This window comes from Eulemur rufifrons, chromosome 16, assembly GCF_041146395.1.
Source record: "Eulemur rufifrons isolate Redbay chromosome 16, OSU_ERuf_1, whole genome shotgun sequence".
Classification (NCBI taxonomy): domain Eukaryota; kingdom Metazoa; phylum Chordata; class Mammalia; order Primates; family Lemuridae; genus Eulemur; species Eulemur rufifrons.
Genome location: NC_090998.1, coordinates 95,428,855 through 95,451,116, shown reverse-complemented (window position 1 = coordinate 95,451,116; position 22,262 = coordinate 95,428,855). Strand labels below are relative to the sequence as shown.

The 22,262-nt window shown below is 61.6% G+C and overlaps 1 protein-coding gene across 1 annotated transcript in view; it reads right to left on the bottom strand.

Annotated features, from left to right (window-relative positions):
- Window positions 1-22,262, bottom strand: part of TAFA5 (TAFA chemokine like family member 5) — a 178,077-nt gene that overhangs the window by 20,948 nt on the left and 134,867 nt on the right. The window lies entirely within an intron of this gene.

The window sequence follows — 22,262 nt, the reverse complement described above, 5'->3', positions numbered from 1 at the left end:
ACCCTGCATTCCCTCTGCAGGACCCCTGAGCTGCTCCAGAGCTGCCAGGTCGCGGCTTTGGGACCGAAGGACCTGTGTCCTTGCGACTGCTGGACAGGGCAGAGGGCAGGGGACACCCGTGAGGCCAGGTGGGTGGCAGTGGCCTCCCCTGTCAGCACAAGGACTCTGGAGCCCAAACCAACGTCTTCCGCGCAGAAGGGAACCACACTTCCCCTCGTCCCTGGGAGCCCACCGTTCGGTGGCTCTCGGGGCTCAGCACACTGGAGGCTGCGCCCAGCAGGACGTGCAGGAGACGAGACTCGGCCGAGGAGCGACCGTCGACGGTTAACACAGCCTGCATTACGGGGGCCTAGAACGCCTGCCAGTCATTTCCCAAATCAGGAGAAAATATCACGTCCTTCTTAATGCATACATAGTTACCCTGCCATAGAAACGGCACCCACGGACAAGGTGGTGGAACCGCTGCAGAGCTGGGCACGAACGCCGGGATTCCAGGCGTGACCCACCATATCCAGCCTTTTCACCTCTTTTTCTTTGTTTTGTCTTTTTTGAGACACAGTCTCGCTCTGTTGCCCGGGCTAGAGTGCCGTGGCGTCAGCCTAGCTCACAGCAACCTCAAACTCCTGGGCTCAAGCGATCCTCCTGCCTCAGCCTCCCAAGTAGCTGGGACTACAGGGTTGAGCCAAGATGCCCGGCTAATTTTTCTATTTTTAGTAGAGACGGGGTCTCGCTCTTGCTCAGGCTGGTCTCGAACTCCTGACCTCGAGCGATCCACCCGCCTCGGCCTCCCAGAGTGCTAGGTCTTTTTTCTTTAAAAGATAAATCACAGGACTCCCAATTTGCGTAAGCTGGAATTGTACTTCCCAGGGTGCTTGTTTACTAAAATTCCCCAGCCCCGCCGCGTCGGGAGAAATACCTGCTAAATAGAGTCATGCAAGTGTCTGCGAGTGCACACATGTCCCACACAGCACCCTCCTGCACCTGGGCAGTGGCACGTGGGTCCCGTGCAGAAGGGCCACTGCTTGGGTAACACTCTGTGTGTCCCCTGGCCTGCAGGCAGGGACTGTCCCTATGGGGACAGTGGGCACAGAGGATGGAGCGCTGGAGGGGCACACCCCCTACCGAAGCCGTGGGCCCTGGAATCCTCCAGGGGGCGGATCTGGGGACCTGGAGGCAGGTGCAGTCTCCAAAAGAGCCAAGGAAAGTGTCCTGGCCGAGGACCAGCCTCTCCCCGCCAGTGCAGACCAGCCACAGTGGCCGCCTTAGCCCCACACAGAGCAGGGTGTACACGGCCCTGGGACCCGTGTGTCCTGCCCGCTGTGCCCCGGACAGGACCCTCCCACCCGGCCCCACCACAGCCCAGCACGGGGCTGCCTAACAGCCGGTGCTCCCGAGACCGGCTCCCTCCCAGGACACGGACCGAACTGGCCCCTCACGAACACACGGTGAAGTCTGAACCCCCCGTGTCCAGAGATGGGCCTGTAGGAAGAAATAAGGTTAACCGAGGCCGGGAGGGAGGCGCCGTGGTCCGACAGGATCAGTGTCTGGCACTCTCTGCGCACAGAGGAGAGGCCACAAGCGGACACAGCAAGGAGGCTGCTGTCGACTCCGGGACGCGACCCTCGCCAGGCACCGAACCTGCCAGCGCCTTGACCTTGCACTTCCAGCCCCAGAACTGTGCGGGAAACATCCGTCTGCCGTGTGAGCCGTTCAGCCGGCGGTATTTTGCCACGGCAGCCGGCGCTGCCTCACACAGCCGGGGAGAGCGCGAGGCTGGGAACACCCGGCAGCTGCAAAGTCAGGTGTGGAAACTCCCGCCTGTGAGTGAGCGGCGTCCCCCGCAAGGTGCAGCTGGCTCGCTGCTGCTCACGGCACAGCCAGGGACAGGGGACCTCCCGGCTCCTGGGGCGTCTCCCAGTGAACTGGCCTCCCCGGCTCCCGAGCCCAGCCGAGGGCCAGAGCCGCCCTCCCGCCGACCCCACGGGCGGCACTGCCAGCTCGGGCTGGTGTTCGGCATGCGTCTTCCCGCCCATCTCCCCGCCCGTCTCAAGTCCCAGCAGCTGTACTCCCCGTCCCTGACACGTGATTTTGCGTGACAGTAAATACAGCAGGAAAACCTTGGACTCCAAGTACAAACCTTCGACCCACAAAGGAGCTGCAGGATTGGACATACTCAAGCCAGTCCCAGAAATCCTACTTGCAACGCCTGAGAAAAGAACTGCACGAATTACAGAAAGAGCTGTGTGTGTGCATGTGTGTGTGTGTACACCTGTGTGCATGTGTGCTTGCATGTTTGCGTGTGCGTGTGTGTTGGAGCGTCCCTGGCGGCAGCACTCAGGCTCAGGACAGGAGAGGCACCCACGTGCTTTGACAGAAATCCCATCCGTCCCCGCTGAGCCTCCCGGGGAAGGTCCCAGCACCGTGTGCCCCTGGCTCCCATCCCAAGCCTCATGGGGCCTCAGAAACCTCCTGGGTCCCCAACACCAGCCCCCTCCTGCCTAAGAGCCCAAAGCAAGGACTTGGCCGCCTCAGGTGAGGCTTGTCCTTTAACTGCAAACAGGACATGAAGTTCAGAGGCAGCAGGGCCGAGGAGCAGCTCTCTGTGACACGGATCGGTCCCTGGGGCTCCCTGTGACGCAGCACAGGGGGGTCTGTGGGGCCGCCCAGGGCGGGGGGCCGGGCTGCAGGGCAGCTGTGAGAGGGAGGAGGGGAGACGGACACTCACCCTCTGGGCTGGGACGTCCTGGTAAGCGAGGATGCTGGGGGCAGAGGACACAGTACAGGCGGAAGCACAAGCATAGGGCTGGGCCACCAGCGCCCACAAACATGGGTTCCTCCAGCCTTCAGTCAGGCCAGGGAGGCCACGTGGAATGTAGGGTCAGGACTTGCCGGACACTGGGGAGACCCAGCAGCCTCCAGATCCCAAAGCCCTGGGCACAGACCTGCTTGTCCCAAGGCGGGCACGTGCTCCCTGGGCAGGACCCTTCAGGCCCTGTGACAAACTCAGGTGACCACATGTGTGGCATTGCTCAGGGTCAGAGAGAGAGAGGAACGCATGAGGGCCGGGGTCCTGATGGCTTTAGCTTGGGGGAGGAGGCACCAGTCCTGCCCACGTTACAGCCACGATGCCTGGCCACACCCCCCCACAGAGGCATGCAGATGCAGGCACACACATGCATACATATAAAATGCACGCTCACAAACGTGCACACATGCAGGTGCAGCACACTCACACATGCACACATGTGCACATTTCCTATGCACACACGTGTACACACATGCACACACTTGGTGGGCTTGCCTGGCATGCAGCATCTGTAGAACGAGAGGACAGGCAGTCGCTGGCCCTGCCCGGGGCCCTGGGCCTGGGTGTGTCTGGGTGCCAGGCCTGCGGGGGGCACTGGCGGCCAGTGCTGCACACACAGGCTTTTGTCCCCCCCCGGGAGCCCACGCGCCAGGCCCCGTCCACTTCCTGCTGGAGGCGGGCAGAGGCACAGCACCGGGCCACCGTGTCTTGGGGACAAAGGGGCCTTTCAAGCCCACACCTCACACCCAGTTTCACCCGGGCACGGGCGAGAAAGCCCCTCCTCTGGCCCTGGTGCCGCAGCAGCTCTCGGGACCTGGGAGGAGCCTCCGCAGGGGCTGACGAAGCTTCCTGGGGGTGAGCAGCTGCGGCTGAAGCCCGGACTCTGGTGGACAGTTGTCACAGACTGTCCACATGGGATGATCCGGGGTCTCCAGGGCATGCAGCAGGTCAGGGGATGGGGTCTCATGCATCCCTGTGTCCCCAGTGCCTGTCCCCAGGCCTGGTGGGAGCAGGTGTTCAGGATGTGGCTGCAGAAGGCCCTGGTGAGACACATCCGAGGAGGGTGTCCGGGCGCTGGTTGTCCAGACTGGACTAGGGCATCGGCCAATCCTGAGCCTCTGATGGGGCCTCACAGCCTCGGACTCAGGCCAGCCACCCCTGCGCGGGAGGGGTGAAGGGAAGTGACGCCTGCTCTCTGGCTCCCCCACGGGCCCCCCAGCACCTCCGCCGTGGAGGAGCCTCAGTCTAGCGTCCAGGGACCCTGTGCCCATCTTTTCTCAGACTTAGACACTCGTGGAAGCTTGGAGAACATTTAACCTTCACCCTGGCCATCCCTCATCACACCTGGACCATGAGGTCACGGTGACACATGTCGTTCCCTCCAGGTCTCTTCCAGCACTAGGGCTGTGACAGTGGCCGCTGCCTCCCACGGCCAGTGCCCCATGCCTAAGAATTCTCCTGGCCCAGCTTTGCGTCAGAGTGACCACGTTTTCATGGGTAACCGAAAGGCAGGGTACATGCAGGTGTGACCTGGATTCCCCTCCCAGTGCTGCCCAACCGGCCCCTGCGTGTGAGGCTGGGACGTGTGTGCGTGTTCACGCGTGTGCCCGTATCAGGCAAAGACCCAGGTGCCCCAGGACCCCACGTGAGTTTCAACAGCAGGAAGACGGGCGGCCTGGGCAGGTCACGCCGACACGCAGCCTGGCCGCCAGGACCACGGGTCCTGCACGCGGGGCCATACCCTGCCCACCCTCTGCCTTCCCGATGCCGACGCGGAGCAGCTCATTAGCAGTGAGAGCAGCAGCAAATACGCAAAGAAAATGTTCCGTTCCCAGTCCCGGCAATAATTGGATTATTCCTGTTTAAGAAGCGCTTAATCACGCCGCATGGCGAGGCCTGTCTTCACCCGAACGAGACAGCTTAGGCGAGCTCTCGGGAACCTGCTATTAAAAGTGCCTTCTGGAATGGCTCTGGGTTAAATATAAGGTGTGACTACAACAAACAAAGCCACACAATTATCAGCACGATTTCACGCAACACATCCTTAAGTGCGTGTGAGCAGGCCTCACTGTATCGAAGGCAGAAAAAACTTAACGTCGCGCAAAGCCGCGGGGGGCGGGGGGGGGTCTTCCTACCCCGGAGCCCACGCCAGTGCCGTGTCGCTGGGAAACATCTGCCCTGTAAAATTAATGCTGCAAATTTAAATTTTATTGGTTTTACAGTTTTGTTTGTGTTTAATTTGTAAATGGGTTTTGGTTTATCGTCTGGTGGGGGCTCCCGGCGTCGTGTTTGTTCATATTCCTGCAACATTGCAATAAAACAATGTAGGTCAGTAACAGAGTGCAGGGAAGATTTCCCTTAAAAGGAGTTTTCACATTATTTAAGTCTCAGGAACGGTGCCCTGGGGCTTGCCTGTCACCAGGCGGCATCGAGCTGGTCAGTGGAGCAGGAGGCACAGCTGGTGTCTGGCTGGTTGCAGGGCCGGGCCAGAGGGGCCTCCCACGATGGGAAAAGCCTGGCCGTGCACGGGGCCTGCGGAGCTGTGGCTGCAGAAGGGAGCCCCGGAGGGACCTGCTCTGGGGCCAGGAAAGATCTCAGGGAGGCCCCATATCCCTGTCCACAGCCATGGGACGTGTGGGTTTCCTGGGGTAGCTCCCACTGCTGAGGTCCCACCGCTGGGGGCACAGCCCTGAGACACAGGCATCTAGACACAGGCATCTGGGACAGCACACAGTGTGTGGTAGAATCAAGATGTGTCTGTTCCCCACTGTCCCTTGAGCTCAGTGAGTGGTAGCAGCAGCTCCCCTGCTGGACCATCACCACCATCATCACCATCATCACTATCACCATCTCCACCATTATCATCATCACCATCACCACCACCATCATCATCATCACCACCACCATCATCATCACCATCACCATCACCACCATCATCACCATCATCACTATCACCATCTCCACCATTATCATCATCACCATCACCATCACCACCACCATCATCATCATCACCACCACCATCATCATCACCATCACCATCATCATCACCATCACCACCATCATCACCATCACCACCACCATCATCATCACCATCACCACCACCATCATCATCACCATCACCACCACCATCATCATCACCACCACCATCATCACCATCATCACCACCATCATCACCATCATCACCATCACCACCACCATCATCATCATCACCACCACCATCACCATCACCATCACCACCATCATCACCATCATCACCACCACCATCATCATCACCATCATCACCACCATCATCACCATCATCACTATCACCATCTCCACCATTATCATCATCACCATCACCACCACCATCATCATCATCACCACCACCATCATCATCATCATCACCACCACCATCATCATCACCATCACCATCACCACCATCATCACCATCATCACTATCACCATCTCCACCATTATCATCATCACCATCACCACCACCATCACCATCATCACTATCACCACCATCACCATCATCACCATCACCATCACTGTCACCATGACTACCATCATTATCATCACCATCACAGCTGTGACTATCAGACCATGAGGCAGGGGACCCAGCTCCCGTCTTCACCCTGCTGCCCCTGTTTCTCCAAATGGGCCCACTCAGACGGTGCTCTGGCCCTACACTTCCTCAGTGCCCGGCCATGTGCCGATCCCGATGCTCCTGCCCTGGCCTCGTGGTCCCTGCAGCACAGACAGGAAGGAGCCTCAGAGCCTGGCCCTAGAACAGGGTGGGGAGAGATGGCCACGGCCCGGGTCACCCAGCTACACTCCTCCCCCTGGCCAACGTTGTGCCGTCTGCGAGCAGGTGAAATAGGAGATGGTAAGAAAAAGATCTCAAAGGGCAGGGGCTGCACGGTGAGTGCTGGGACCCCAGGGCCCAAGCGTGGGGGAGAACAGCCATGTCCCCTCACGGTGGGCCCCTGGTCCTGGGCAGATGTATGTGGAGGGGGCTGGGCAAACACCTGCAGGGCACCGGGCACATACTGAGAAATTACTGAACACACAAACGACTGGCTACTAGTTCCCGTTCCCAATCATCACAAAACCCAATTTCGACCAGGTTGGTCACTTGCTCAGGAGCCCCCAGTGGCTCCCCAGAGCCAGCAGGTCAAAGCCCAACTTGTCTATGTGGCCCTGAAGTCCACGCATGAGAGCCTGGGCGTCCATGGCCTCCTGTCCTGGAGCCAGAATTCTGGCCACTCTATGTCCAGTCCCCAAGACAGTCTGCTGGAGCCTGGTCACACCTGTCCACCGTGCCCGGCCCAGGCCTCCTCCTCATCCAAGCCCACCTGGATCCACCAGGCCAGCAGGCCCCTCCCTTGACAGGTTGAGTGTTCAGGCTCCAGACAGAGCCTGTGGGCAGCCCCTCAACTCTCCTCCTACCCACGAGCTGCCTTGCAGCTGGGTGGACCCTCGCTCTCTGGCCCGGAGCCCACGCCAATCACTGCAACGCGCTGGATGTGCCTTCCGTCTCTGGGTTTTCGGGGTGTACCATGCTGATACTTCCATCATCATTTAGGGGGCAATTTCATTGGTGGAGACAGCAACACCCCACCCCCCATGTGACTCTGCAGCCGCCGCCCTGCGAGCCTGTCCCTAGCTCGGCTGGCACAGAGAACCAGACACCGGCACTCCCCGAGGGGACCCGCGAGGCCCCAGAGGCCCAAAAGGGTCCACGGGACAGCCAGGAGCAGAGAAGTGACTTCCAGGATCAGCGCAGGCCTGTGCTCGGCCAACGCGGGAACCCCAGGGCTCCAGGTGGGGAGGACATGGGTGCCTGCCGGGCTGTCACAGCTGCGGCCCTGGGTGCTGCGCCCTGAGGAAGCGTGTGCTTGGTGCACCCTCAGCACCTAGGCCTGCTGCCCTTCCGCACCCTCCCCTCACTGCCCCCGTGGCAGGGCTGCACCTGCACGGCCGCACGGCCCTGCTCCATGGGCAGGCAGGCTGCACGCCCCACCACCTACAGAGCCTTCTGGAATCTTCCCTGCCCCTGCCCTGCCTCTGCTCCTGGTCTGGGGTAGGTGCCCCCACAGATGCTCCCACGGTCCCACCACGCCAGTGGCCACGGAGCCTGACTCAGAGTGTCCGCACCCTGGCCGTCTCCCTGTCCTCCCCAGAGGACACACCCTGCTGGGTTTGTTGTCCCCCAGCCCCCAACAAAAACCGGGATGAGGACAATACCGAAAATGCCAGAAATAAGATATGAGCCACCCTGACCTGTGCCGGCCTGAGCCCCAGAGCAGGATCCTCAGCCCAAGGGGAGCACAGCGGGGCAGCCCTGCGGAGCAGGGTGAGCGGGTGGGGGCTCCGGGGAGGGGGTGAGGAGGTGGGGGTGGGGCCAGGCTTTCGGCTCTGGGGGCTGCAGGGGTGACCCAGGCTCCCAAATCGAGAGCAAGTGAATGGAATCAACTGAGACGAGGTCGCCCGACACAGCCGAACCACTGCGCAGAAGTTCCCGTCGCCACCCGGGGAACGTGTCCCCACATCTCTGTGGCTCTTCAGGAGCTCGGAACCCGGCTGTATCCCTGGCCCTGACCCAGGGGAATATGGGACCCCTCCCGTCCCTAGCCCCTGGGGAGGAGCGGGCACGGGTGGGGGCTGGCAGAAGGTGCGCCAGACGGGGGCCCAGGGGTGGGGGTCTGGGGGGTGAGATGCACCTGTCTCAGGGAGGGGGTCACAGCAGGTGACCTGTCCGCTAATGCCACCTGCCCCGCACCCAGCCCTGGAGAGGCACACGGAGTGGGGGAAGGGTCTGTGTGTGAAGACTGAGCCCCCAACCTGCTCTGAGAGCTTCTGCGAGTGCCGGGTCCTCCGGGCGTGTGGGGGGAGGAGGCTGAAGGACCCCCACCAAAGCCACACACGGGCCACTGCGTGTCGTCCTTTGGGGTGAGGCTGTGGCACATCAGCAAAGGTTTTTCTTTTTAATTAAATCAGGACACACCACTTTCCAGAAATCGGGAACTCAAGGCTCTCCTTTCAGCCCCAGATCCTAAGTAAGGAACGAACCCACGCCGGCGGGGCCGCTGTCCCCGAGCAGCTTGGAGACCTGGCGCGGGGGGCCGTGGGGTGCGTGCGGCTGACACAGTCCAAGGACTCGGGGGAACAAGCACAGGGCGGTGTCATCGGTCCTTGCTGCTCAACGCCAGATCTTTTAATCACTTAAGAAAAGAAAAATCTGCAAAACTCAGATTACATCTTAAAATTAGACAGCATTTTCTTTCTACAACTTCTAGACAGCATAATTTAGTGAGAACAGTCTCGATAATTATTTTTTCTTTAAATAGTTACAGCAGAATGTATTAATTTTCAAGCTCTCTGATGAGAGTGATTCATTAGCGGCCGAGCTGCCCCGCCAGCCCTTAAGAATGGAAAGTCTCCCTCCATGATTAGCGCACCGCGCGCAGAGCACTCCAGACTCGGGTAATCAAATTAGACTGAGGGGGGAAAAAATAAAAAACAACCCACGGCTGTCATGAGCTACCTGTTTCGTTATTTCATTAGGACTGAGACACAGAAGTGGAAGGAAAAACACTAATCATTTTCCTCGGGCAGATTTGCAGGACTTGACAGGAACTATTTAAAAGGGAAGATGGGAAAGGTGGCGGGTTTCGGTTTTAATGTATGGAAAGGAGGACCAGGGCGCCTCGCGGGGACAGCCGGGGACGTGGTCTGTCTTCGTAGTGTGGGGTGGCGCCTGCCCCGCCCAGGGGGCCCCTTCACGTGGGCAGGTGGTCCGAGGCCAGCGGGAGCGACGGGGCTGGATGCTGAGTGCAGGTCGCTCTCAACACAGCCCCCACGGAAGCCCCCAAAGGTCACTGTCCCACGAGCAACCCCTCCCTGCAGGGGACAGGAGGGGCCGAGGGAGGGCAGAGCCTGCTCCTTCCCACACGCCTCAGTTTCCACACGGGTGCCTCGACCTACTCCCAGGTAATCGGGAAAATGGTCGAAGCGACGAAACGTTAGAGAATTTGTGATCATTTCAAAAGGGTTCTGTGACACAGACGTGACAGTCACGTGCCGGCCTGGCCGGGGGTGCGGGGCCAAGGGGCAGACGTCTGTCCCCGGCGGTCTGGCTCCTGGAGTCGCAGGAACTGGCGAGTGCGGGGTCTGCGGCCCGGCCGCCCTGCAGGCCCAGCCTGTCCCTTGCACAGAAGTCACTCAGGCACACGGAGCCTCACGCCCTCACCTGCAGAGGGGACGCGAACGGCACACCCGAAAGCACGGCGAGCCCGGCAGCCGCTGAGCGCTGGCTCCTCTTGCCGACCAAAGGGCTCCGTGCCCAACAGGTGCTGGGGCCTGGCACGCGCCAGCGCTGGCCCCGCCTGATCAGCTTATCGAGTTGGGTGATTACCCAGCGCTCCCGCCCGTCTGCCCACAGCGTCTGGACAAAGCCCAGACACGAGGCAGCTGCGTCCAGGCCTGTCCGAGGTCACCCCTGCACCCGGAGCACGTGTGTGTGTTTACCGGAGCCGTGTCCGCCCCAAACCTGGCCGTGCTGGCCACACCTGGTGTCGTCCCTGCTGTTGTACAACGTAACAAAATTACGTAAGTCAGTGGCACGCAAGTGTGGAAGAAAGGGAGGTGCTGTTTCTGTGAAAGCTGGCTGGACGCTACAGAAACATGCAGGGCACCAGGTTTCTGCAGCAACAGTCTGCTGTGGGTGTCCGTGTGGCCAAGACAGCCGCAGGGGTGGCAGTTGGGGACAGCCACACGCTGCCACGGCTGCCCTGCTCCGCTTTAATGAAACAAGCTTGGAGTCGCCACTCAGGGCCGAGAGCCAGGCCTGGGAAACAAACAGACAGAAGCCCGACGGAGCCACCGAGTCCCAGATCACATCGAGCAGAGGCCTCGTCCTAACACGCCAAGAAACTGACAAGGACGTGTGCTCCCATGTCGTGAACATGCTGTGACACGCAAATGCTGCTGCCGTGGTTTTCTGCTTTCACCAACTTGTGGGTCAACTGACCGAGCGCTGGTCCAGGGTGCCGAGAGGGCCCGTTAGAGCCATGGGTGTGTCCTGTACAGGGCATGGGGTCGTGAGAGGACAGAAGACACACAGAGGAAGGCAGAGGACGTCCCTCAACGCGACTGCCAACTCCGGGGCTGGGGGGGCAGAGGTTCTCCAAGCGGACCGCGACCTCCAGCCGCAGCCTCTCGGGCGTGGGGTCCCACCCGGGCGCCATCCCATCATTGCAGCCCCTCGTCTGCACGGCTCTGGGAGGCGCCTGGAGCAGAAGCCACCGGGTTCAGAGGTCAGGTCATCCCTGAGCTGTAGTGGTAGGACTGGGGCTCCCGCAGGCCGCTGGTCCGGGGAACGCGGGGGGCTGGGAACCCAGGATGAGGCCGCGCTGGGCCCGCTGTGTGCGTGGACGAGGGTGCAGATGATATGACCCGTCACGGAACACCACCGTCCTTGGGGAGTGGGGCAAGCGGGAACCGGAGCCACCTCTGCTTGCTGGGAGCCCCCACCCAGCCTCACAGCCCACGGGACAGCAGCCACATTGTGCACCCAAGGTCCGTTCCCCAGCAGCCAGTCCGACGCCAGGGGTGCTGGGCTCTGTCCAAGGGGAGCGGAGAGGCTGAGTGCGGACATGGGGCCAGGACCTACCCTGTGCACCCAGGGGACAGACCAGCAAACTAAGTTAAGTAGTTGCACACGCATGTTTTATCTTAGAATCAGGGAAAGGTGTGTCTGCCGCAAACTTCACTCCTCTGTTTTTAAATGACATCAGTGACGGGGCAGCTTCTCCCCTGTGTGCACTTCCTCGTGGTCTGAGCCCCTCGTTTTCTGAGCTTCTCAGAATCGGGGGAAACTCGTTCCAGGCATTTGAATGTGGTTTCTCTGGTGACAGTGGCGACCGGCCGGTGCTGCACCCAGCACAGTCCTGAGCGTCTGTGCTCAGGGACGGCCGTGGCACAGGCCTTGCCCCGCCTCCCGGGACCCTAGTCCACGGTGTCACGGCGTCTTGAGGATCTGCCAGCACGCTGAGAACCCACCGCGTCCGATGGAAGGGAACAGACAGAACAAACAACCGCTCAGGATTCAGGCACCGTGTCCATGGTTCCCACGGAGCCAGAGCCTGATAGGCGCAGTGGAGGGTGCCGAGCCCGGGGGTCCCTGTGGCGCTTTGCTGCTGTGGGTGCTGCTGCGGGACCTGGGGGGGTGGTCGGCTTCCTCTCGGCCAGGCGGGAGCTCAGGGCCTGCAGAGTGGCCCCCGGCTCCTGTCCCATAGTGTCACAGTGAGTCCAGCACAGCCTCTGGGGCCCCCAAACTCTGAGTCACAAGGCCACAGCCAGGGCTGCCCGCTGCGATGCCCGGGCTGGGGGTGTCCTCTGCTTGGGGCGAAGATTCCCAAGCCCATGTGTGCTTTCTCCAGGCCAGGTCCTTAAAGGCCACATCCAGTGACAGCCTGCTCTGTCTCTTGCAACCTGCGCAGCCCAGAGTTTGCGGTGGGGCCGCTGCAGAGTGGCCCTGGGTCTCCGTCTCTGCCAACCAGGAACACCCATCCTGATCTGTATGTGAGCAAATCAGATTCGATCGCAAGGTCGTTTGCAAACTTTTTCTTCCAAGGCCACAGAGCAAATATTTTCCACTTTGTAGCTAAACAGTCTCTCTCAGCTGCTGGGCTCTGCCACTGCAGCCAAAACAACCACAGAAATGACAAAGGACACTGCGATGGTGTCCCTAGAAAACCCTCCATACGGGGCTGGGCTTGTTCTTGTAGACACTGCTGACATCGCTAACCTACCATCAAACTCAAGCCGCCGCGGGCAGGCTGGGAGGCTCCTGCCTGCAGCCTTGCTCTCAACAGGGTCCTCCCACCGCCCACCGCTGCCGTGATGTGTCATTCCCTGTGGACACAATTGAAGCCGGAGGCTGTGGCTAATTGCATTGATATGGATCTGTGCCAGTATCCATGCCCAAACAACAGCGCAGTTTGCAAACTGTGCGATTCAGCCAACAAGGCCAAGGCCACCTTTGTGCGGAGCCGTAAATCCAGCCTGAGGACAGATGCGCCCGAAAGGTCACTCAGACAAAGCCCATTTGAAGGAAGGAGAGCAGATCCCAGGATTTACGAGCACAACACCCAGAAAACCAGCCGTCAACACCCCTGGACAGCGCGGTGCAGGGAGCAGGGGGCGGAGCAGAAGCCCTGGCCCTGCGGTCACGTTCTGCCTCGGGCAGGAGGACAGGGACGGAGGACACATGCACAGAGTGTGGCACCGCTTTAATTAAGGCCTAATGGTGGCAAGCAGCTGGGACTAACGTCCCAAGAAGCGAGAGTAGAGGAAACCGGGACCCACATCCAGGGGGGTGGGGCCTGCCGAGCAGCGGAGGGTGATTCCCACATGTCCCCTGGTCCCCAGGGTCGGGGCTGCCCTCCCAAGGCCCCTCCTGCATCTACTGTAACTGGTGTCTCCGGGTGGAGTCAGGAGGAAGTGCCTTTAAATGACCCGGAGCTTGGCCAGATGGGAGGGGGTGGGGTGTCCAGGGGACCCCAGCTCCAAACAGTGCCCACCAGAGCCCAAAATAACTGGCCCTGGGGCCCCTCGGCCTTCCACCCTCCCTCCCCCACTCTCTGCAGACACTCGAGCTCTGCCTGCAACCAGGCAGCCACCTCCATCCAGCACACCCTTGGCCTTCTCAGACCTGCAGTGACAGGGCACCGGCTGTCCCACCCGACACCACCCTGTGCCCCCGGAAGGAGCCTGCGCTTGGCCAGTGAGCCCCACGGTCACTCCTCCAATGTGGGGGAGAAGCCTGCAGCAGAGGCAGAGGGGCCCAAGCCACCACCGGGGCGTATGACCCTGATCCCCTGATCCTCCTCTGTCCAGGAAGAGGCAGAGGCAGGCGGGGGCCGCCTGGGGGAACCGACGGCAGGAAGAAGAGGTGGGAGAGACGCGAGTGGAAAACTGGCCCCGGACGAAGCAGAGACACACAGGAAACAGGAACTCTGCCAACTTGCCTTGGAGAAGGCCCCAGAGACACGAGCTGGGACACCAAACCGGAGCGGACTGCCGAGAACGGCAGAGCTCCCAAGCTCAAAGTGGGACCGCAGGAGTGGAAGACACGATGACGGAGTGGACCTCACCAGAATCATCTAGAAAGAGCACCGTGCCCCAGACAACGGAGATGAGAAATGTGAAAGGAAAGGCCAGAGACGAGGACGCCACACGGTGCGGTACTGCGGGGTGCCGTGAGCTCGGGGCAGGGCCCCTGCCCGCAGCAGGCTGTGCTGAGCACAGGCGGGACTCAGCGCCCTGGTCCTGGGCACCCGCTGATCCCAGCACCCTGCTTTAGAGCGACTGAAACCCCCGCATGTGCCTGAGTGTTGAGGTTCTATTCCCGGTTGAGCACAGCGGCTCTAACAGGTGTTCCAAGGAGAGCAAAGACAACGGAGGAAAGGAAACAGGCCAGGAGGCTACAGGTGAAGTTCCCTGAGCTACACTCCACCCTCCCATTCAAAGTGCCCACGGAGGTGTCAACACGCCTGGCCCAACCACGCATCTGCACACAGAGTCCACAAGGGTGGTGCGTAGGCTGCTGCGAGCTTATTGGTAAAGGAGCGGGAATCGTGCTGGTATCAGGATAAACAGCCGACAGAGGCTGTGGGACGGCAGTGAGGGGGTGTCTTCAAAGCTCTGGAACAAAATCAGTTTGAGCTGCAATTCTATACCCAGCTAAGCTATCATGCACCGCTAACCATGCTTTCAGGAAATATTTATCTGACAATTCCTTAAATCCCATGTATTTCTTTTTTTTTTCCCCTGATAAATTTAATGAAAATTAAGACATTCAAGAAAGCAGATAGCAGTTTCCTTTGGGTAACAAATAAATTGGTTCCATTTTCTCCCTTATGCTATACTTTTCTCTACTGTCTGGATTCCCTACCATAAATATTTGCTTTTGGGCGCTGGGTATAAAGACCACAAAAGCAGCCACCATAGGCAGGACTGGGGGGAGCGGAAACATTTCCCACAAACCAACTGTCTCACAGCCACCAGGCAGGGCCTAATAGCCAGGAGCCAGACACATGCTAAGACTGGGGACTGTCTTGTCCGCGTGCAGGGCCAGAGAAGGAAACTGGAAGTCTCTGCACAGTAGCAGAGCCCGGCACACGCACCGTGACAGAAACCGCCACGTGCTGAAACCATCTCTGGCCCACGAGGCAGGTGTTCTCCCTGCGCACAGAGGAGAACACTGCGGCTGCAGAGGTCAAGGGGCTGCCTCAAGGACACACAGCTGCAAGTGCGAGACTCGAGATCCGAACTGCACGTGACCGGCCCCACACCCTGGGCTCACTCCCACCCCTCCGGCATCGCGAGGGTCTCAGACACAGGCAGCTTCTTCCTCTTCCTGCAAACCTGGCCCTTGGTCCTGCAGCAGGACCTGACCTCCCTGCGTGGCAGGTGAGGCACGTTCCAGGGACACACACCGGAGACAGCGCCAGGAGGGAGCCGTTCTCAGGGAGGGGCCCCCGTCTCGCGCTGGTGCCGGGGCTGGAGGTGCCCGGAAGGTCTCCCTAGCTCGGGAGGCCGGGGGGGTCTCTGACAACCCGTGTGCTGGTGTCGGGGTTGGCTGCAGGCCTGCTGACCTGCACGGCAGGGTCCTCTCCTGAAACTTCCTGCCCGACGGCCACGTTCCAGAGTGTGAGCATCTGAGAGACTTGCGGCTCTGGACGCTCCACTGGCCTGGGCGCTGGAAGGACGTCAGGGAGCCCTGTGACCTCTCCAGGGAGGGCGGAGGCTGCCTAGGCCACACACCGCAGCAAGCGAGACCACCAGGCCGGGGGTCTCTGTGCTTCTCCGTGGAGCACCCAGAGGGCAGATGTGCCCCCAGTGGAGCAAAAACACGGCTGAGTTGTGCACGGCGGCGTCCAGTGTAGGAGAAGCTGGCGCTGGTGGACGGCGAGGAGGGGCCCCGGCTCTGGGCCTGCTCCCCACCGTGGCTTGCACTCCTGGGGGACGTGGCGGGGTGAGAACGTGGCTGGCATTGCGGCCACGGGGCAGGTCCTCCCAAGCATCTGTGCCCCGTGAGTGCCAGGCGTGACTTAAGGAGCGGGTCCAGGTGACGTGCTGTGCCCTCCCGGCTTGCTGTGTGTCTGGAACACAGAGAGCCTCCGGCGCCTTCTAGTAACGCCTGCGGGCGATGCCCCCACCCCCACCTCCTAATTTATGGGAGAAGAACAATGACAGTTCCCCTTAACGAGGTTTAAGGTTTTCATCCAAACACTAAGTTAGCGCCAACTGCCGCGGCCTTTGGCATTGGTGTTCCCGGCCTTATTTACTGCACAGAATGGAGCCACCGGAGGCCCACAAAGCCTGCTGCGGAGAAGCCGCGGCTCGCGACGGTCTCCGTCACGTAGAATCGCCCCCATATCACTTAGGAGGTGCTTCCTTGCCGCCACGGCTGTGACAAAATGCCTCAGCCCAGCACTTTCCCACATCCTGATGAGATGGCAAAATTGCCGGGCCATTAACCAGCAGCTCCCAGGTCCTGTCGGAGCTGCCGGCAGCTTCGACCTTGGGCGCGACTCTGCAGGCCACGCTGGCTGCCGCCTCGGCCCCCGCCGTGTCCCGCCAGGGGATCCCCTCCACTCTCGGCCAGGCCAGACGGGCTGCCCCCAGCCACGGTCTCCTGAGTCCGAGCTGACAGCCACCACGGGCTTGGCCACTAATGGCTGACGTGGGTGCGTCTATCGGGTGCCCATGAGGCCTGACCTCCCTTCTAAGCGGTCTGTACTCAGCGCTGTCGTCCTGCAAGAACCTTCATTGAAAGGAACATCGTAAACCTATAAACCGCATCATAACAACCTCCTCCGAGGAAATACGCCCTAGATAAGGCGACTACAACCAATACTGCATTTATTTACCATAAAAACTGCAATTAAGAAGGGCCTCCCAGCAGGTATGCAGGGCAGTCGGCGCCGATTACAGGATTGGGGCCGTGTGGGCCACGCCGGAGCACGGACACGGCCCAGAGCGCCGCCCCTCTGAGGGCGGTACGTGCACCGCGCCAGGCCACGCCAGGCCACGCCAGACTCCACCTTCCTCTGAGAGGGCTCTCACACGCTTGGACACCCGGCCAGGGCCAGCTGCTCAGCAGCCGAGCAGCAGTGACGGCCGGGTCTGAGGACACGCAGCAGGGGCCAGACGTCACATGGTTTTTTTTTTTTTCTCCCCTTTTTCTAACTAAGTTAACAGAGAAGCATCCCGGGCAGCCTGGCCTCGGGGTTCCTGAGACCTGGGTTCAAAACCTCCACTTTGCAAAACCCGAGCTACGTGATCCCTATCGAGCACTCGAGGTCTTGGAGCCCGGTTCACTCCCGTGTGAATACGGGGGACACCGGCCAGGAAGAAGGTGACACAGGTGACCTGCCAACAGCACCACGCACCACCCTGTGGGGCCTGACTCTGGGTCATTAAGGACCCCCTGTTCAGGGGGAAAGGACACTGTGCCAATTCCCAGCCGTGAGGGACGGAGGAAGGACCCTCTCGGGTAACTACCCCATCTCGCCGCGCATCTCACCGGGCATCTCACCGCCCATCTCACCACGCAACTCACCGCGCATCTCACCGCGCATCTCACCGCCCATCTCACCGCCCATCTCACCACGCAACTCACCGGGCAACTCACCGCCCATCTCACCGCCCATCTCACCGCCCATCTCACCGCCCATCTCACCGCGCAACTCACCGCGCATCTCACCGCGCATCTCACCGCGCAACTCACCGCGCATCTCACCGCCCATCTCACCGCCCATCTCACCGCCCATCTCACCGGGCAACTCACCGCGCATCTCACCGCGCATCTCACCGGGCAACTCACCGCGCATCTCGCCACCCATCTCGCCGCCCATCTCGCCGCGCATCTCGACCCGCATCTCGCAGCCCATCTCACCGCACATCTCAGAGCCAGGTGCTCCCGGACCATGTGGGCCACTGCAGCAAGACCCACTCACCGTGGTGACCGGAGGCACACAGCTGGAGCCGGTGCCGTCTGGTCCTGTCAGTGGAGGGGACCCTGCCCCACCTGGGACGCAGCCCCACTGAGGAGACCGAGACACCTGCCCCTCTAGCAGTGAGTTCTCACTGGACAGACGCAGCCGACGGGGCTTGCACGGGGCTGCCCGGGGCCGGGGGCACCTCTGGCCTGAAGGGGTCTCCAGGTGTCCCTCCAGATGAAGCCCACCACGTGCTCGATGTGCGGCTGCCTTCCCCTGTCTCGGGGTTGGTGAGGAAGCAATGCCCGCCTTGGTGCAATCAGGCTACGGCAACAAAACGCCGTAGACGAGGCAGCTAATAAACAACGGAAATGTATTTAGAGCTCTGGAGGCCGGAATCTGAGCGCAAGGTGTCTGGGTCACAGACGGCGCCTTCTCGCTGTGCCCTCACCTGGTGGAAGGGATGAGAGAGCTCTCTGGGGTCCCATCTACAAGGGACCCATCCACGAGGCTCCCGTGCAAGCCCCGTCGGCTGCGGGGCTCATGACCTCATCAACTCCCAAGCCCCCTCCTAGTACATCCCCTGCAGGGTTGGGATTTTGACACATGAGTTTTGGGAGGACGCAAACCTCAGGCCATGGCAATGCCCACGTGGACAGCCTGGTCCTTCTCTTTCACCTCCACGTATCTGCTAAAGCTGACACCGGGCTCCTCTGTGCGGCCTCCGCCAGGTGGGGGACTGAGCCCCAGCAGCAGGCGGGGTCCGAGTGCTGGGGGTCACCGTCCCCCAAAGACCCGAGGTCACGGTGCAAGCCCTGCAGCCCTGGTGGCCAGAAGCCCCCTGCTTTTGTCAGGGGCGAGAGCACGGGAGGGAAACTGAATTAAACGCGGGAGCTGGAACGCAGTCCCGAGGGGCACCCAAGGCCCAGCGCAGCCCGTGGGGCAAACAAACAGCCACGGGCGAGGGCACAGGGCGGCGGCGTGCGGGTGTGGAGACTCGCACTGGCATGCAACACCCGTGTCAGAACCAATGTGGCTGCACATACATCAAGATCACAGTCACGGCTATTTCAGGAAATGTAATTCTATCAGAAGTTTTCCACCTTCCTCTCTTCTTCCTGGTCTGCCTCCCCGCTCTGGGTGGTGCCTCTTCCCGCAGTGCCCGCTCCTTGCCCGGGAAAGGACGCGCCAGGGACAGCATCACGCCATGTGGCGGCAGTACCTGGGCCGGGAAGGTGCGTCGCTCGCCCCACAAGGCCCCTGAGACGCAGGCTCACGGCTCTGTGCCCCTCCGCCGAGCCACCCGCTCGGGCAGACCTGCGCCCCCTCCACCGAGCCACCCGCTGGGGCGGACCTGCGCCCCCTCCGCCGAGCCACCCGCTCGGGCGGACCTGCGCCCCCTCCGCCGAGCCACCCGCTCGGGCGGACCTGCGCCACCTCCGCCGAGCCACCCGCTCGGGCGGACCTGCGCCCCCTCCGCCGAGCCACCCGCTCGGGCGGACCTGCGCCCCCTCCGCCGAGCCACCCGCTCGGGCGGACCTGCGCCCCCTCCGCCGAGCCACCCGCTGGGGCGGACCTGCGCCCCCTCCGCCGAGCCACCCGCTGGGGCGGACCTGCGCCCCCTCCGCCGAGCCACCCGCTGGGGCGGACCTGCGCCCCCTCCGCCGAGCCACCCGCTGGGGCGGACCTGCGCCCCCTCCGCCGAGCCACCCGCTGGGGCGGACCTGCGCCCCCTCCGCCGAGCCACCCGCTGGGGCGGACCTGCGCCCCCTCCGCCGAGCCACCCGCTCGGGCGGACCTGCGCCCCCTCCGCCGAGCCACCCGCTCGGGCGGACCTGCGCCCCCTCCGCCGAGCCACCCGCTCGGGCGGACCTGCGCCCCCTCCGCCGAGCCACCCGCTCGGGCGGACCTGCGCCCCCTCCGCCGAGCCACCCGCTCGGGCGGACCTGCGCCCCCTCCGCCGAGCCACCCGCTCGGGCGGACCTGCGCCACCTCCGCCGAGCCACCCGCTCGGGCAGACCCGCGCCCGTCAGGGAAGCTGAGGCAGAAACAGGCCTGCTCCGTGCCGGGGAAGGGCACAGGGAGGGAACACTTTCCAAGAAGTAGGGATTTCCCTGACATTCCCGCCTCAGCCCCAATCCCCTGTTGTCACCACCTGGGCTTGCCCAGACAGGACAGAGTGACGCTTCCCTAGAACACGCCTACGTCACTTGAGAGCTTGCGTGATCCTCTGGGAAGCCCATTCCCACCACCAAGCCCCACGGAGGTGCGGACAGAGAGGTGGGCTCAGTCCTCCAGGGCAGCCTGGATGCAGCTGTTGCCACAGGGCCGTGTGGCAGCCTGGTGATGTCAGTTGCCCCACACGGGCAGGGGGGTGCCCTGCCAGCCCCCAGGGTCTAGAGCCTGTGAACACCGCTCTCACAGGGGTTTAGGGCAGTGAGGCCACTCTGTGTGATTCTGTGTGATCCCTGGCATTATGTATGTAGCACAGCCCATGGGCCCTGCCAAACCAAGAGTGCACCCAGTGTGGCCCGTGCCCCGCCAGGAGTGCACCCAGTGTGGCCCGTGCCCCGCCAAGAGTGCACCCAGTGTGGCCCGTGCCCCGCCAAGAGTGCACCCAGTGTGGCCCGTGGCCCGCCAAGAGTGCACCCAGTGTGGCCCGTGCCCCGCCAAGAGTGCACCCAGTGTGGCCCGTGCCCCGCCAAGAGTGTACCCAGTGTGGCCTGTGCCCCGCCAAGAGTGTACCCTAGTGTGATCTGTGCCACGCCAAGAGTGAACTCAGTGTGGCCTGGGGTTTCAGAGAGTAATAACGTATCAATGTCTGCTTGCCAATTATAACCGATGGACCTCACCAGTGTGAGATGCCAATAGCCGGGGTGCCGTGGGGAGGGGAGCCGTGGGGAGGGGTGCCGTGGGCAGGGGAGCCGTGGGGAGGGGAGCTGTGAGGAGGGGTGCCATGGGGAGGAGGCAGTGTGGTCGTGGGGGGTCTGGGGAAACCCTTGGCGCTCTGGTCTCTGTTTTTCTGTAAGCCTGAGATGCCACACGATCCCAGTGCAGGCAGACAGGCCGTCTCTCAGCTGGGAGCGGAGCCGGCACCTCCCTCTGAGCGCGAGGTGAGGGGTGAGGGGAGGGTGGGCACAGCCAGGCTCCCTGTGGGCCCTGAGCATGTTCCACAGGGACAGAACCTCCCAATGGCTTGCGGGTCCCCAGCAGCCATCTGTAGGCACAAGTTTGCTCCTGGCCATGGGTACCACGTGGCCTCTGTGAGGCTGAGCATCGCGCTGGAACCCTCTGCTGGCACCTGGCCACGAGAAAGACCACTAGGCTAGGGAGCCCTCCGGGGGCTGTGGATCCCAGCCTCTTGTTCTCACGGGAGGGGTCGCGAGGCCAGGGCTCGGGAGACCCGGGGGGCCGTGGGGGGAGCAGGGAGCCGTCAGCTCACCACCGCAAATGCCCCTGGGCGTTCATGAGGGAAGAAAAGAGAAAAGGGAAACAAAGCCCACCAGTTTGTCCACCTTCGGGGAGGGGTGCGGGATATATATAGGATCCGGGGTGAGATCCCAGCTCCGGCTCTCAGCTGATTACACCGCGAGAGATGATTAGCTAATGGGACGGAACATAATCAGGGCTGGGAACCGGCTCTTCCACGCCGCCTCTGAGAAGTGTTTGGGAACTTTACATAGAATCGTGATGAGTGCAGGGCTGGGACTTCTCAATAAGTGACGCTGGCTCTGTCCGATGCCCGTGTGCAGAGATGAAAATGAAGCTTGAGACGATCTCACAGCATGTGAAACATTGGTTAGAAACGGCTCGGGGACCTCACTGAGTGACGCTGAGACTGAGATTGCAGGAGGACACACGAGAACATCCTCACGGGGCTGGGATGAGAGCATGTTTCTCACACAGGACACAAAAAGGAAAAGGCTGAAAAAATAGACTTAGTTCAAACTAAGGATTTCTGCTCACCAAAAGGCACCGTTAAGCGGAGGAAAAGGAGGCCACGTAGCAGGAGGCCGGACTCGCAGCAGGACGGAGCCAGCGCGGGACGCGGGCAGAGCTCCCGCAAGTGACTTGGCGAAAGGACCGATGGCCCAATAAACACAGGCAGAGGACAGGAGCAGACACTCCACAGAGGACGAGACCCGCTGCCCAGCAGGGCTGTAAACCACATGCAGCATCGATACTCAACAGCAAAGACCACGGCATCCCCTGCAGGCCCAGGGAACGGCTAGAATTAAACAGACTGACCACAGCAAGCGCCGGCAAGGACACAGCGCAAACGGAACAGCCAGATGCTGGCGGCGTGTGACGTGGCACCACCGCTTTGAGAAGCGCCTTGGCAGTGCCCACCGCGGCTGTCCACAGCTCTGCCACACGCAGGCGTGTGAGTGTGCGCAGCGACCAAAAGACACACACAAGTGTGTTCACGCAGCTTCACGGGTCATGACTGAAGTTTCAGAAAAACC